We start from the raw sequence: 16,864 nt of genomic DNA, 5'->3' as shown, positions 1-16,864 counted from the left end.
TCCCTGCGTCAATTTTATTGGCTAGTTTTTGTGTCCGTCGCCCTGCTCGCTGAAAGCCATTGGACTTAAAGCCTGTGCTCTTTATTTTCATTGGTGAGCGCGATTTCAGTCCCTCCCCCCTCCGTCCCTTGTGAGTTTGAGCCAATAAAATAAAACAGGAGGCGGGATTTTCCCGCCACAAAAGGCCTATCCACTCTAATCGTTAAGACGAAAAGAATCCCGCCTACATATCTCAGGCCGAGGACAACGCAAAGCATTGTGGGAGTTTTCCTGGATGTTGGCCAAGAAAGTCAACGGGCGTCTAGCAGCAAAGGATTGTGGGAGTAGCTCTTCACTTTAGCCAATGGGCTTCTTGGCTGAGCAAGATACTGCAAGACACTGGCTAGAACCCAGTCAGGTTGCAAAGGATCATGGGAGCCACCATGCCATTAGGACTAGGGACCCAATGAGCTTCTGGCACAAGTGCAAAGGATTCTGGGAGCCACCTGGCACTTTGGCCAATGAAGCTAATGAGCCTCTGGTGTGACCAAGGGTATATTTGGCTAGGTTTGGTTAAGTTGCAAAGGTCATGGGAGCAGCCCTGCACCTTCCTGAGGGAGCCAATGGGTGCACAGCTGCAAAGGCTTGTAATCAAAAAATTAAGGTCATATATATATATATATATATATATATATATACACACATACAGTGGTGCCTCGCAAGATGAAAAGAATCCGTTCCGCGATTCTCTTCGTCTAGCGGTTTTTTCGTCTTGTGAAGCAAGCCCATTGACGGATTAGCGGATTAGCACTATTAGCAGCTTAGCGGCTTTTAGCGGCTTTTAGCGGCTTAACGGATAAGCAGATAAGCGGCTTAGCGGCTTAGAAAAAGGGAAAAAAACGGAAAAAACCCCGCAGGAACTCGCAAGACATTATCGTCTTGCGAAGCAAGCCCATAGGAAATTCGTTTTGCGAAGCACCTCCAAAACGGAAAACTCTTTCTTCTAGCGAGTTTTCCGTCTTGCGAGGCGTTCGTCTTGCGGGGCACCACTGTACACACATCCATATATATATATATATATATATATAGGTTTTGGTGTCCTCGGGTGTCTTCCCGTGTAAAAGTTGGGGTGTCTAGGCGACGTTTCGACGTGAAAATCTACGAAAGCATATATATATATATATATATATATATATATATATATATATATAATTAGGGATGCGGGTGGCGCTGTGGATTAAACCACAGAGCCTAGGGCTTGCCGATCAGAAGGTCGGCGATTCGAATCCCCGCAACGGGGTGAGCTCCCGTTGCTCGGTCCCTGCTCCTGCCCACCTAGCAGTTTGAAAGCACCTCAGAGTGCAAGTAGATAAATAGGTACCACTCCGGCAGGAAGGTAAACGGCGTTTCCGTGCGCTGCTCTGGTTCGCCAGAAGTGGCTCAGTCATGCTGGCCACATGACCCGGAAGCTGTACGCCGGCACCCTCGGCCAGTAAAGCGAGATGAGCGCCGCAACCCCAGAGTCGGTCACGACTGGACCTAATGGTCAGAGGTCCCTTTACCTTTATATATATAATAAACGTTCATAAATGTACCAACCAAGCACGTACATAGATATGTGGACCACATGTCTGGAGCAGCACAGGAAGACCGTCCTGAAACCATTTTGACTCCCAAACAGTCCAAATGTTTTCTCTGCAAGGAGGGAGGGTGTGAGGGAACCTTCCCATTGTCTCAGGAATTGGGAAAACAAAAAATTCCTTCCAGTAGCACCTTAAAGACCAACTAAGTTAGTTCTAGGTATGAGCTTTCGTGTGCATGACTATGGTAGACCAACACGGCCACCTATCTGTATCAGGAATTGGGAAATCACCATCTCAAAGGAATGGCCAGACTACCAGGAAAGGCAACCAGATAAGTCGTTATCAGATAACCTGACAGACAGGGGAAAAAACAACATTCAAATTTCTGTTGTAAACCACATTTTCTGTGATGTAGGTATGATGTTTGTGGGGTGTGGTCTTGGGTTACATCCCTTCTGTGATGTAGGTATGATGTATGGAAGGGTGGTCTTCAGCACCAGGGAAGGCAATTATAAGGGCAAGCACACCTTTGTTCTGGGTCCTCCTCCTTTCCTGCGTGTGAGGGGAGCACCCTGTTGCAACAGTTCAATAAAGATTAGGCTTACGAGCTGCTTTGCTTCTCAATATTCTCTGGTTGGCCTCTGTTATTTTCTCCGACCGATGGAGAACCTGCAAAGGACTCTAAAAGGGCTCTTGTGTCCCCCATAAGGGCAAATTTTCTTTTATTACACTAGGTTAGGGTTGCCACAATGGAATGTCTAGGGGCTTCTTTTTTTGCCATTGAGTTTTTTTTATTATTAATTTCATTTCTATATTGTTTTATATTTTAAAGAACAAATCTCAAAGCGGTTTACAAAACATTAAAACATAAAATAAAACAATCCTGAATAAAACAAATCCAATCTTCCAGGAAAATAGTTCAGAACTTTCTACAAGTGACATTTATTATTCCCCAGTCGCCAAAGTGGCATCCAAGATCACATGGTCGCAGTTGGATCCACATCAGTTGCAAAACATGCCTAGTGCCTGGCCTCACTGTCACCTGTGGACCCTCAAGGCCTCTACCTGGCCCCCAGGACTCTCCCAGGCTACACCCCTCACCAGCCCTATTTCTTATTTCTCCGTAAGTGTTTTCACCTGGCTGGAATGTGTCCTTGCTTGTCTGAAAGGAAGTTAGTGAGGGTCATGGAAACCAGACTACTATTCAAGGAGGAAATGTGCTGCTCCCCCCACTTTTGCCCCTGGCTCCTCCCTCCACTGGCATGCGGCCCCCACAAGGTTGCCCAGGAGGAAGTGTGGTCCTCAGGTGGAAAAGGTTCCCTAGGATGTGTCCTGAGAGCATAGCTGTCAACCTTCCCTTTTTTTGTGGGAAATTCCCTTATTCCAGCGCCGTTTCCTGCTGCTATCCCGGATTGTTAGATATCCTGTACACTGTCCCTGGGACAGGTGAGGCTGCTGATCCCTTAATTTCAAATCTGAAAGTTGACAGCTATGCCTAAGAGCCCTCTACGGCCACACGGGGGCCTGGACAGCAACAGTTAACTGGATCAGGATTTACGGAGATTGCTCAGCAGTTTAATAGCAGGGGATTACTATGCAGCCAAAGGGATTACTCAGCAAAAAGGAGGCAGCACAGCCTGTTCTACTGCAGCTATTTTGAGCACCACCTCACCCATCTCTGCTATGGGAGGGAGGCCCCCTTGCTTCTTCTGTCCAAAGCTTCGTCAGATTAGAGCAGGGGTCCCCAAACTATGGCCCACGGGCCGGATAAGACTCAAGGGACTCGTTTATCTGGCCCATGGCAACCCTTGCCGCCCACTCTTACCGGTGATGTGCTGTGCAAGCAATATTTCCAGTGCACATCCGGGTCAGAGGAGACTCGTACACATGCGCATAAGCTATTTTCGGTGCAACAGGATGAGCTCCTGTTGCTCGGTCCCAGCTCCTGCCCACCTACCAGTTCGAAAGCACATCAAAGTGCAAGTAGATAAATAGGTACCACTCCAGCGGGAAGGTAAACGGCGTTTCCGTGCGCTGCTCTGGTTCGCCAGAAGCGGCTTAGTCATGCTGGCCACATGATCCGGAAGCTGTACGCCGGCTCCCTCGGCCAATAAAGCGAGATGAGCGCCGCAACCCCAGAGTCGTTCATGACTGGACCTAATGGTCAGCGGTCCCTTTACCTTTTTTCTAGGAAAAGTGTTCTCTCCCCCTGCGATTCTGCAGAACTTTGGTAGCATTAGGAGGCAAGATATATCCAAAGGAGAGTGAATCAGACAACTACTGCTATAGATCATCCGATTCTATCTGAAAGGGTGTGGGTTTCAGGTCACAAGATTGTCATAACCAGAGCAGAAACATCTAAAATATTAATACGCTCTGGTAACCTCAAGGTTAGATTACTGCAACACGTTATACGTAGGGCTGCCTCTGAAGGCGGGTCAGAAACTTCAGCCGGTCCAGAATTCAGCAGCCAGGTTGCTCACCCAGCAGGACGGTTTGAGCATATCACATCGACCCTGGCCCGACTGCAGATTAGTTTCCGGGCCCAATTCAAAGTGCTGGTTTTGACCTATAAAGCCTTAAACAACCCAGGACCACAATTCAAACTATCCTACCCTCTACAAACTATCCTGGACTTTGTGTTCATCCTCTGAGGCCCTTCTTTGTGTGCCTCCTTCATGAGAGGTCCCGAGGGAGGCAACACAAATACTGGGCCTTTTCTGCTGTGGCTCCCTGTTTGAGGAATCCTCTCCCCAGGGAGGCTCACCTGACACCTTCATCGTGCACCTTTAGGCGCCAAGCAAAAACATTCCTCTTCAACCAGGCCTTTGGCTGATAAACATCAGATACCCTTTTAAATATGTTTATGGGAAAGGGGTGGGAATAGCGTGATGGGCTTGTGGAAAGGAGAGGTCAGGCTGTGCCTTTCTGTTTCACCCACTGTTTCCAGCCTCTTTTTGAAGGGAGTGTTGTAAACAAAATCTGCCCTGATTCCCTTATGGGGGACACAAGAGCCCTTATAGAGTCCTTTGTAGGTTCTCCATTGGTCGGAGAAAAGAACAGAGGCCAACCAGAGAATATTGAGAAGCAAAGCAGCTCGTAAGCCTGATCTTTATTGAACTGTTGCAACAGGGTGCCCCCTTCAGACGCAGGAGAAGGAGGTTACATACGCTTCAGGTTACAGACTCCGCTAACCCAGAAATAGTACCTCAAGTTAAGAACTTTGCTTCAGGATGAGAACAGAAATCGCACAGCGGTGGTGCAGCGGCAGGCCCCATTAGATAAAGTGGTGCTTCAGGTTAAGAACAATTTCAGGTTAAGAACGGACCTCCGGAATGAATTAAGTTCTTAACCCGAGGTACCACTGTACAAAAATGCTTTGTGCACCTGCATCTAATCTTGCCCCTTTGTAAAATTTACGTATAGTGGCTCAGATTACAGACGCTTCAGCTTACGGACTCCGCTAACCCAGAAATAGTACCTCAGGTTAAGAACTTGGCTTCAGGATGAGAACAGAAATCGCGCAGCGGCCGTAGCGGGAGGCCCCATTAGCTAAAGTGGTACCTCAGGTTAAGAACATTTTCAGGTTAAGAATGGACCTCCAGAACGAATTACGGTAAATTCTTAACCTGAGGTACCACTGTATTGGTGTGTGTGTTTCCTTTTTGTAAATCTACCAAAGAATTTTTTAAAAAGGGATTAAGGGGTTTTCTCAGGATGGCAGAGGGCATGTGTGTTGTGTCCTCTTCATTCAGTGGTAGTGGAAATATTTTTGAGGGGTGGAAGGGCAAAAAAGGAGGGTTGAGGAGAGTCAGTTGTGCAGGGGAGTGAGAAATGTCCCTGTTTTCATCTGAGGGATGTTGGAGGTTATGTTATGGGGCTCCGCTTCCACCTCCTTCAAAACCAGCTGCTTCAGAGGGCAGTCTGTTCTGCTGCCCAGAACAAAGGCACAGCCAGGTCAGCCACTCAGGCAGAAACATAATGATTTGACCACCTCTGCAGCAGGTATTTCTTATATTCTCACAGTGTAACAGGAAGCCTCTCTCTGTGTGTGCATCTGCATGTTCAGAGTGGACTGTGCCCTCCATTTTAATCCAGGAAGAAGAAGCATGTGGGGAAGCGTGCTTCTGCTATCAGAAGTTTGGGGAACCTGCGGATTTTGGCATTTCCCAAACAGCCGACTGTAAACTGTGACGGAGTCTGTAGCCATTGCACCCCCTTGCTCTGGATTCACAGCAGCGTGGTTCTGCAGATAACCCTCTGCTCCTAAATCCTGCTTACTTGAGTAACCACAGATTTAACTGACTTGCGATATGGAAAAGCAGACGAGGCAGCCAGAGGGAGGGCGAGAGCGGCGGAAAGTTTGACACAGGCGACACTGGCTTTCAACGCTCGCAGGGTACCAGTGGAGAGACGGGTTTCAGGGCTCCCTCCCCTTTTAACCACAAAGCTTGAAGAGATCTCACTTCTAACAAGCAGTCTCTCAAGTGTCGGCTGCAGCTGCAGAAGCCTCACACCAGTGATGGCATTCAGGGACAGCTGCCCAGGTTGCAGCTGTTACCAAAAACAGTCTTTCTCTCTCCCCCCCCCCCCACTCCCAATGCAATCCCCTTTTCCTGTTCACTCAAATCCTATTTGGAGTAAAATACATTTTTGCTACCTAGCTCCTGAAATAAAATTGTTTAGGTCATATATATATAATGTGAGAGCTGGACCATAAATGATCGCCAAAGAATGGATGCTTTTGAATTCTGGTGCTGGAGGAGACTCTTGAGAGGCCCATGGACTGCAAGAAGATCAGACCTCTCCATTCTGAAGGAAATCAGCCCTGAGTGCTCACTGGAAGGACAGATCCTGAAGCTGAGGCTCCAAGACTTTGGCCACCTCATGAGAAGAGAAGACTCCCTGGAAAAGACCTTGATGTTGGGAAAGATGGAGGGCACAAGGAGAAGGGGACGACAGAGGACGAGATGGTGGGACAGTGTTCTCGAAGCTACCAGCATGAGTTTGACCAAACTGCGGGAGGCAGTGGAAGATAGGAGTGCCTGGCGTGCTCTGGTCCATGGGGTCATGAAGAGTTGGACACGACTAAACAACAACAAAAACAACATGAGTTACAGTCATACCTCGGGTTAAATATGCTTCAGGTTGAGCATTTTCAGGTTACGCTCCGCGGCGACCCGGAGTAGCGGAACGCATTACTTCCGTGTTTTGCTGCTCGCGCATGCACAGACGCCCAAAATTACGGCATGCGCGGAAGCGGCGAATCACGACCAGCATAGACGCGGGTTGCGTTCGCTTCAGGATGCGAATGGGGCTCTGGAACGGATCCCCTTTGCATCCAGAGGTACCACTGTACTTCCGATGAAATTTATAATTTGATACTATGAATAGTGTACCTATTAGACAGCCAGTGTGGTGTAGTGGTTAAGAGTGGTGGACTCGTAATCTGGTGAACCGGGTTCGCTTCCCCACTCCTCCACATGCAGCTGCTGGGTGACCTTGGGCCAGTCACACTTCTCTGAAGTCTCTCAGCCCCACTCACCTCACAGAGTGTTCGTGGTGGGGGAGGAAGAGAAAGATTGTTAGCCGCTTTGAGAGTCCTTCGGGTAGTGTTAAAGCAGGATATCAAATCCAAAACTCTTCTCTCTTCTCTTTCTAAGAACACAGCCAGTTATGTCTCGTGTGTTTATTGGGCGCTGCTTTGCCAGCACGTAGGTGATGCTCTGATGAAGCAGGCCTCCCCGCCCGCATGGGACCACCCACCTGTTGGCCACAGGACGCCACAGGACGCCACAGAACGATCGAGTTGGAAGGGACCACAAGGGCCATCAAGTCTAACCCCCTGCAATGCACAACTCTCTTGCCCCATGTGGGACTCAAACCCACAACCCTGAGATTAAGATGCTCCACTGCCTCAGCCAAGAGAGCCTGTCAGTGCCAACCAGTTGGCAATCCCGGACCACAAAGAGAGGAGACCCATCTGCGCACTGGCTTCTGCTGCAGGAGGGCAAGTTGCATCACTCGGCTGAAGGATGCAGTGCATTGAAATAAGCGCTTGCAACTTGTGGCACGAGCTGATCTCTGGCACGGTCCGCCCCCCCCCCCGTTTGCCGCCCCCTCTGCAAGTTCAAAGACCAGCTGACTGAGCAAACTTAATGCCCGGAAGGGCATCAGTTCACACTTTGATGGCCGGTGGAACATTAACCGCCGTTAACCTGTTTGGCTGCTTTTTCCGGGCATGCACGCTCACCTTGTGAGATGCAAGTCCGTTCAGAGGCGGATTTTTCCCCCTCTTTAAATAACTTTTTTATTCAAAATTTAAAAAAACATATTATCCAGAAACATATCATCCTTACTTCCCCCCCATTTTACCTCCCCCCTCCCTCCCCCCACAGAACTCACCCCCCACCCCCCCGAATTCCCTCAGTTCTAGTCTTTGATTTCTCTAAAAATGCTGTTTTCTGCATGTTCCACAGTTGTATGGATCCTCAAACTATTTAGCTGATTATTATCAATAAAAAGTTTGTGAATGTTTATTCAAAACCAGCCAAGGAGTCCAGTTTGCTTTGTTGCGTCTTCAGATACTTTGTAAAGGGTTCCCATTCATCCTTAAAGTCACAGTTATCCTTGTCCCGTAGCTTATATGTCAGTTTTGCCAGTTCCGCATAGTCCGTCAATTTTTCTTGCCGTGATTCTTTAGTTGGGGTTTCTTCAGTCTTCCATCCTTGTGCTATTAAAACTCTCGCGGCCGTTGTCGCATACATGAAGAGGCAGATTATAAAACCGCTGGCTCCACCTTGTCTGCTGTCCCTCAAAAGCCCCAGAGATTATGGCAGATGAAAGTAATAGACTATATGGAATTGGCGGAAATGACTGGCAGAATCCGAGACCAGGGAGAAGAGTCGGTGGAAGAAGATTGGAAGAAATTTAAAGACTATTTGCAGAAATATTGTAAAATTAATGAAAGTTAAAAATGATGTTGGATTGAAACGAAGTAGTTTTAGCAATAAAGTTAGAATGAATTTGCAAAAATAGATTGATAACAGATGAAAATATAAAGTTACAATGTGTTAAGACATTGGATTAAGATTAAAACAAAGAGGGAAAGGATTTGCTGAATTAAATATGTGAATTGGAATACAGAAAAGGGAGGTGTGAGGGGGTCAGGGAAATAAGTAAATGAAGTATAAGCTATGAAAAGATGGATTTGTTTTTAATTGTGTTTCCCCCCCCCCCGTTTTTTTCTTTTTCCTATTTTGTATTTCGTAACTTTTATTTTTGTATCTCTGTATTTTTGTACCTTTTCTTATTTTTTCCTTTTGACATCTATTTTGTAATCCATTTCTTCTACTAAAACCTTAATAAATATATTTTAAAAAAAAAAAAAGCCCCAGAGATTAATCCGAGAGCGGGTTTCGTTTCCCCACCTGCGTCTTAAAACAGGGAACACTGATCACAGCTGCACCTGTAAGGCGCTTTTGTGCTCAAGAGCCCTGTGAGATACCTTCCTATTGCAGCCAAGAGAGAAAGGGACCTGCGTTTCCATAAGGCCACCTAATCAGGCAATGCTTGGGTAACATGGAGACAGCATGGTGTAGTGGTTAGAGTGTCGGACTAGGACTTAGGAGACCAGGGTTCGAATCCGCCCTCGGCTATGAAGCTCAGTGGGGTGAGACCGTGGGCCATTCACTGCCCCTCAGCCTAACCTACTTCTTTTTTAAAAAAAATAAATAATATTTATTACTTTTAAACCTTACAAACAAGAAGAAAAAGAAAAGGAGAAAAAAGAAGAAAAAAACAAAAGAAAGAAAAAACAATACAATACAATATATAAACAATACATCACACAACATTAACGCATTAAACTAAACAAAACAGAACAAAAACAATTTAAAAACATACATCATACCATTTCAATGCCTTATCTTTCATTCCCTTGTTTCATCGACTTCCTCTCACTCTCCTTTTTGTATTCCACTTCTATTAATTGTTTCAGCAAATCCTTTCCATCTTTCCCTATTTTCTGTCATATAAACATCTTAACTTAGTTTAACCTTATTTTCCATTAATACTATAATACTTATTTATGCTTAACTCCTTATAACACTTCTACTAAGGCCATATAATTTCATTCCAACATTTTTCTAACACTCATTAATTTTACCATATTTCTATAAATAAACTTTAAACTTTTCCCAATCTTCTTCCACCGTCCCTTCTCCCTGGTAGCCTAACCTACTTCACAAGGGTGTCTCGGGGATTATATGAGAAGAGGGAAAACTAGGTCTGCCAGCTTAAGTTCCTTGAAGGAAAAGTTGGGGTATAAAAGAAATACGTTTGAACTAAAGACGCAAAACAAATCTTCACATATCTCTTTTTTTTTTTTTAGAATAATATTTATTCAGGTTTTAAAACATTACAAAAAAAAAGAAGAAAACACAATACAGAAAAACAAGACATTTCCAAGAAAAAAGGCAAAAAATAAAAAAGCAAAAAAGCAAAAACAGATAAAAAGGAAAAAAAATAATTAGAAAATACATACAATCAAAACAGAAAAAACCAAGTTAAAGCTTTGCATAATTTTCTTTCTATGACTTATTTCCTTGACCTCCTCATACCTCCCCTCTTTGTTTTCTGGTTCAAATAGATATTTCAGCAAATCCTTCATCTTTATTTTTATCCTAATAATTTATCTTAATATACTGTAATTTTCCATTCTCTCTTTCACCAATTAGCCATCCACTTTTACTTTATTTAATCTTATTTCTCATTAAAACTGATATATTTAAACCTATTCTCTTAAAACATTTCCCCTAGGGTCATAAAATCTTCACATATCTCTCTTTTTTTTAAAAAAAATAATAATTTTTATTAATTTTACAACATAAACAAAATACAAACAAACATAACACGACTTCCCCATACCTCCCCTTCACTGCATCCTTGTTTTAAAATTTTTTAGCAATCCTTCATCCATTTTTATATTTAATTCTCTTTAAAATTTTCTTAAGCTTAAATTTTTACAGCTGTAATTCTTTATATCAAATCCCTTGACATCTTAACATTCCGAAATTTTACAACAATTTTTAAGATAAATTTTAAATTTTTTCCAGTCCTCTTCCACTGTCTCTCTCCTCTGGTCACGAATTCTGCCGGTCATCTCTGCCAGTCCCATAAATTCAGTCACCTTGGTCTGCCATTCTTCCAGAGTAGGTAATTCTTGCATCTTCCAATACTTTGCCAAAAGGATTCTTGCTGCTGTTGTTGCGTACATAAAAAATGTTCTATCTTTCTTTGGAATCATTTGGCCTACCATGCCCAAGAGAAAAGCCTCCGGTTTCTTTGCAAATGTCCACTTAAGGATTTTCTTAATTTCATTATAGATCATTTCCCAGTAGGCCTTAATCTTCGGGCAGGTCCACCAAAGATGATAAAAAGTTCCTTCGCATTCATTACACTTCCAACAGTTGTTATTGGGCAAATGATATATCTTTGCAAGCTTGACTGGGGTCATGTACCACCTATAGATCATTTTCATTATATTCTCTTTTAAGGCACTACATGCCGTGAATTTAATACCTGTGGTCCATAACTGCTCCCAGTCAGCAAACATAATATCATGACCAATGTCTTGTGCCCACTTAATCATAGCTGATTTGACCGTTTCATCCTGTGTGTTCCATTTTAGCAGCAGATTGTACATTCTAGACAGATTCTTAGTATTGGGTTCTAACAATTCTGTTTCTAGCTTTGACCTCTCCTTCTGGAATCCTAGTTTCCTGTCCAAATCTTCACATATCTCAAGGGCTGTCACATGGAAGAGGGTAGGAATCAAACCAACAGCTTCAAATTACAAGAAAGGAAATTCCAACTAATAATAATAATAAATTTTATTTATACCTCGAGCTCCCTGACCAGAGCCAGGCTCAGGGTGGCTAACACCAGTAAAATTACAGTAAAAACATAATGGGGGGGGTACAATTTAAAATACAGGTTAAAATGCAATTTAAAATGCAGCCTCATTTTAAAGTAGCCGATAAATCAAGGGGAAGGAAACATAAGGGTCAGACCGAATCCAAACCAAAGGCCAGGCGGAACAGATCTGTCTTGCAGGCCCTGCGGAAAGGTGTCAAGTCCCGCAGGGCCCTGGTCTCTTGTGTTCCACCAAGTCGGGGCCAGTACTGAAAAGGCCCTGGCCCTGGTTGAGACCAATCTAACCACCTTGCAACCTGGGACCTCCAAAATGTTGTTATTTGTGGACCTTCAGGTCCTCCGCGGGGCATACCAGGAGAGTCGGTCCTGTAGGTACGTGGGTCCTAGGCCGGGATGAACTTTCTGACGGTTCGACCGGGAAACGGTCTCTCTCTCGGGCTGTGGACCCTCCTTCCTTGGAGGTTTTTAAGCAGAGGTTGGGTGACCATCTGTCATGGATGCTTTAGCTGAGAAATCTGCCTTGCCAGGGGTTGGACTAGATGATTTTTAGTGGTCCCATCCAACTCTACAATTATATGATTCTAGGAACACCACATGCTCTGCATCAGTACACCATGCCAACTCCTATTAAATCAACAGCCCTGCAGGGTGGTGTCACTATTAACCACATATTGCAGACGGAGGGCTAAGAGACAATTCGCACTAGTCACCTTACCAAGTTCGTGGCCAGGGTGAGATTTGTTGTTGTTTTTTAAAAGATATTTTATTAAATTTTCACAATAAAGAAATTATAAGACAATCAATAAAAGAAACACAAGAAAAAATACAAAAACACAAAAATACAAAAATACAAAAATACAAACAATTAACATAAAAAAAAGAAAAGAGAAAAACAAGAATCCCTCTTTTTTTTTAGTTTCTCCTCTTTAGTTAACTTATTTTCCTGACTTCCTCACGCCTCCCTTTTTTGTATTCCACTTAAAAATTGGTTCAGCAAATTCATATTCTTTTTCCTCACATATTTTAGCTTCAAGCTTTCATCTAGTATCAATCCATTCTTACATAATCTTTTACCTTATTACTAGAACCCCTTCATTTCATTTCAATGTCATCAACATTCAAAAATTTTACAATGTTTCTGTAAGTAGATTTTAAATTTCCTCCAATCCTCTTCCACCAACTCTTCTCCCTGGTCTCGGATTCTGCCAGTCATTTCCGCCATTTCCATGTAGTCCATTACTTGCATCTGCCATTCTTCCAGAGTGGGTAGATCTTGCGTCTTCCAGTGCTTTGCGATGAGTATTCTTGCTGCTGCTGTGGCATACATAAAGAAAGTTCTATCCTTCTTTGACACCAATTGGCCGACTATGCCCAGGAGAAAGGCCTCTGATTTCTTCAGGAAAGTATATTTAAATACCTTTTTCATTTCATTATAGATCATCTCCCAGAAAGCCTTAATCCTTGGGCACGTCCACCAAAGGTGAAAGAATGTACCTTCAGTTTCTTTACATTTCCAACATTTGTTATCGGGCAAATGATAGATTTTTGCAAGCTTGACTGGGGTCATGTACCACCTGTACATCATTTTCATAATATTCTCTCGTGGCCAGGGTGAGATTTGAGTAACGGATTCCCAGAGCTGAGAGGGACCATCCAGTCCGATGATGGAATTTTCAGAGCTGGCCAACCTGACTGGAAGAGTCCGCGACCAGAAGGAGGAGGATAACCAGGAAGAATGGAAGAAATTTAGAGACTACCTAGCGTATTTTTCGCTCTATAAGACGCACCAGGCCACAACACGCACCTAGTTTTTGGAGGAGGAAAACAAGAAAAAAAATATTCTGAATCTCAGAAGCCAGAACAGCAAGAGGGGTCGCTGTGCAGCGAAAGCAGCGATCCCTCTTGCTGTTCTGGCTTCTGTGATAGCTGCGCAGCCTGCATTCGCTCCATAAGACGCACACATTTCCCCTTACTTTTTAGGAGGGAAAAAGTGAGTCTTATAGAGCAAAAAAATACGGTAGTTAAATATGTTAAGTTAAATTAATCGGAAAAGCTTGCAAATACCGGATAGGCTTAGGATTTAGATATGTAATGTGATGAATTAATATGTTTAATGCTGAATTGGAAAGAAAGAAAGATGTTAAGTGTTTACCGGTAAGTAATTTTAAAAAGAATTTAGGTTTTGGAAAACCGTTAAAATGTCATACACTGAAAGTCAACCAGGGGGATACGAGGAAGTCACCTAAGAATGATACAAAGTTTGGTTTAAATACGGTTGAGATTTATGTTTGTTTGTTTTTTTAAAAAAATGGAAAAACAATAAAAAAAAATTGGCCCCATGTGGGGCTTGAACCCACAACCCTGAGATTAAGAGTCTCGTGCTCTAGAGCGACCGAGCCATCCCAGCCGGTCAAACACCCTGGCTTCAATCTCCTGTTAAGCAGTACTGTGTTAGAGGGATGGTCGGTCCAACTCTGTATAAGGTAGATTTCCTTTGTTCCAAAGCGGCAGGTGCCGTCCGGAAAGACTTCTCTGTCTGAGATCACGGGGAGCCAAAACCAGTCAGAATAAATACCAGTCATACTTCACAAGCCTGACTCAGTCTCAAAGGCGGATTCTTGGGCTCTTGGGACCGGTTACACACACACACACACACACACACACACACGTCCCTTTGCGGTTTTGGTGGAGCCACGAATCTGCAACCTCTTTGCCACCCACTTCCTGCCTGATGCATTCGCTCTTCCTTTCTGCAAAGGTTCCTCATTTTTAAGAAGAAGATGTTGCTACAGGGGAAAAAAATATTTACTGCATGCATATATATATATATATATATATATATATATATATATATATATAATCTGTATATCATTTCATAATATCCTGCATCCACAAAAAAATGTCAATTGCGGTTTAGGGAGCATTACTTAACTTATTAGGTGTCCTTGGTTTCCATTATATTTTAAGCAGAAGGTCAAATCATACGAGAGAAAATAATAGATAAGGTTGAGCGGTCACGGAACTTCACCTTCTGATAAATAACGTTTCCCAATACAGTGGTACCTTGGGTTAAGTACTTAATTCGTTCCGGAGGTCTGTTCTTAACCTGGAACTGTTCTTAACCTGAAGCACCACTTTAGCTAATGGGGCCTCCTGCTGTGCCGCCGCAGCATGATTTCTGTTCTCATCCCGAAGCAAAGTTCTTAACCCGAGGTACTATTTTTGAGTTAGCGGAGTCTGTAACCTGAAGCGTATGTAACCTGAAGCATATGTAACCTGAGGTACCACTGTACGTTCAGTGCAGGTCTTACCTCTTTATTCTGACTCTTGAGACTTGGGGTGCATATTCCCACCTTATTTCTGTAATTTTTAAGTTGTGCCAAACTGTTTTCAATACAGTGGTACCTCGGTGGTACTCCACTAACCCAGAAATAGTACCTCGGGTTAAGAACTTTGCTTCAGGATGAGAACAGAAATCGTGCTCCGGCGGCATGGCAGCAGCAGGAGGCCCCATTAGCTAAAGTGGTGCTTCAGGTTAAGAACAGTTTCAGATTAAGAACGGACCTCCGGAACGAATTAAGTTCTTAAACCCGAGGTACCACCGTATTGCGTTTTGACTGTTGCAACTTGTCGTAATAAACAACAACAACAACAACAACAACAACAACAACAACAACAACATCTCTTTTATAAGATTGGCCAACCGTGCTATTATCCCCTGCCTTATCAGATTCCCAGCTTCTTGCCGGGACTAGCCTGCATGTGGCGATAATCCCTGCTGTTGAGCGCCAGTTCCTCCTCTTTGACTCTGCCTTGCCAAAGTGTTAACGGAAAAATCCGAGGGCTCCCTTGGACAAAAAACAAAGACACCAACCAGGATAACTTGGAGCAAAACAGCAGCCTGTAGGCTTGGCCTTTATTGATCTGTTGCAACAGGGTGCTCCCCTCACCTGCAGGAGAGAGGAGGGACCCAGAAAAATGGTGTGCAAGGCCTTATAAAGATTTTTGAAATTGCCACCCTGTAGATAAGACCACCCCCAGAAACATCATGCATACATCACAGAAGGGGTGTAACCTAAGACCACCCCTCCGATACATCATACCTACATCACAGAAAAGGTGGTCTACAACAGAAATTTGAATGTTGTTTTTCTCCTGTCTTTGTTTATCTCCTGTCTGGCAGGTCACTTGATTGGATTGCCTGGGTAGCCTGGCCAGTCTTTTGTAGTGATACTTAGTTCCTGGGCCAGGTCACAGGCTCACACCCTATTCAAACACAGACATACCCTTAAGACAGGATTTGTGAAGGAAAAGACAACGGGGAGGCTTTTCCACTTTGACCTTGCAGAGAAAACATTTGCTCAGTTTAGGAATCAAAACGGTTCCAGGTTGGCCTTCCTGTGCTGATCTATGTATATGCTTGGTTGGTGCACTTATGAACATTACCATATATCTAAGGCCATAAAATTCCTATCACAACAGAAAAACCTTGCTTGGACTCTCTCTGTGTTCCTGCAACCAGCCATCGCTCCAAACAGAACTGCCAGACGGGAACAATTCAAAAGACAGGCTCGGCTTCTGTGCCTTCTTCCCCCACCCTCCGGCATTTAATATTTGGCTTGGACCGGCCCCAAAAGGCCGCAGCTGCCTCTGCGCCGCTGCCCCACAAGGCGTCGCCGTCGTAGTGAGACGTTCCAGACCTCAGCACGTGCAGGACTGTGGATTGGCAAAGCTCGCCAGCTTGCCAACTCCTGGCTGGCACCCTTCCTCTCTGCTCTTTTTCCTCCTACGCTCAGGCCTGGCTCCAGGATTTTGAGGACTGCAAATCCCACACACCCCCAAAGCCCACTCTCTCTGGAACAGAGTGGCCTGAGAAAAGCAGAAAGAGTTGGCCTTCGGACACCTTGCTACACTGTCCATCCCATTAGGAAACCCGGCAACAAAGAATCTTTAAGGAGCTGAAGGAAGCTGCCAGAGGCATGTTGGGTTTTGAAATAAAACGAAGGGAGCCTTTTCTCCCACGGGCTCGATTCAGTTCCCCACGTAAACCTTGAGCCTCGGCTCGCAAGAGGCAGGCGCTGGGTTCATCAGGACCCTCCAACGCAAAAGAGGAATGTTTCCTAAGACACAAGGGAGGTTGGCTTTGTCAGAGAGAAGGGAGCTGGTGGGTTTGAGCGCCTGGCATTTGAAAGCTTTTGAAGTGCGTGTAGGGGAAAGATCCTTTTTAAAAAAAAATAATATTTATTAAAGTTTCCAATTAATACAAAAAAAAGAGATAAACATACACAAAAAAAGAAGTAATAAAAATACAAAAATACAAAACCAAAAAAGAACAGTTAAAACAAATGTAGTTTCCATTACTCATT

Source organism: Podarcis erhardii, assembly GCF_964252035.2.
Source record: "Podarcis erhardii genome assembly, chromosome: 7".
NCBI classification, from domain to species: Eukaryota; Metazoa; Chordata; class Lepidosauria; order Squamata; family Lacertidae; genus Podarcis; species Podarcis erhardii.
The sequence above is the reverse complement of the archived record's forward strand: the minus strand, read 5'-3'. Positions refer to the sequence as shown.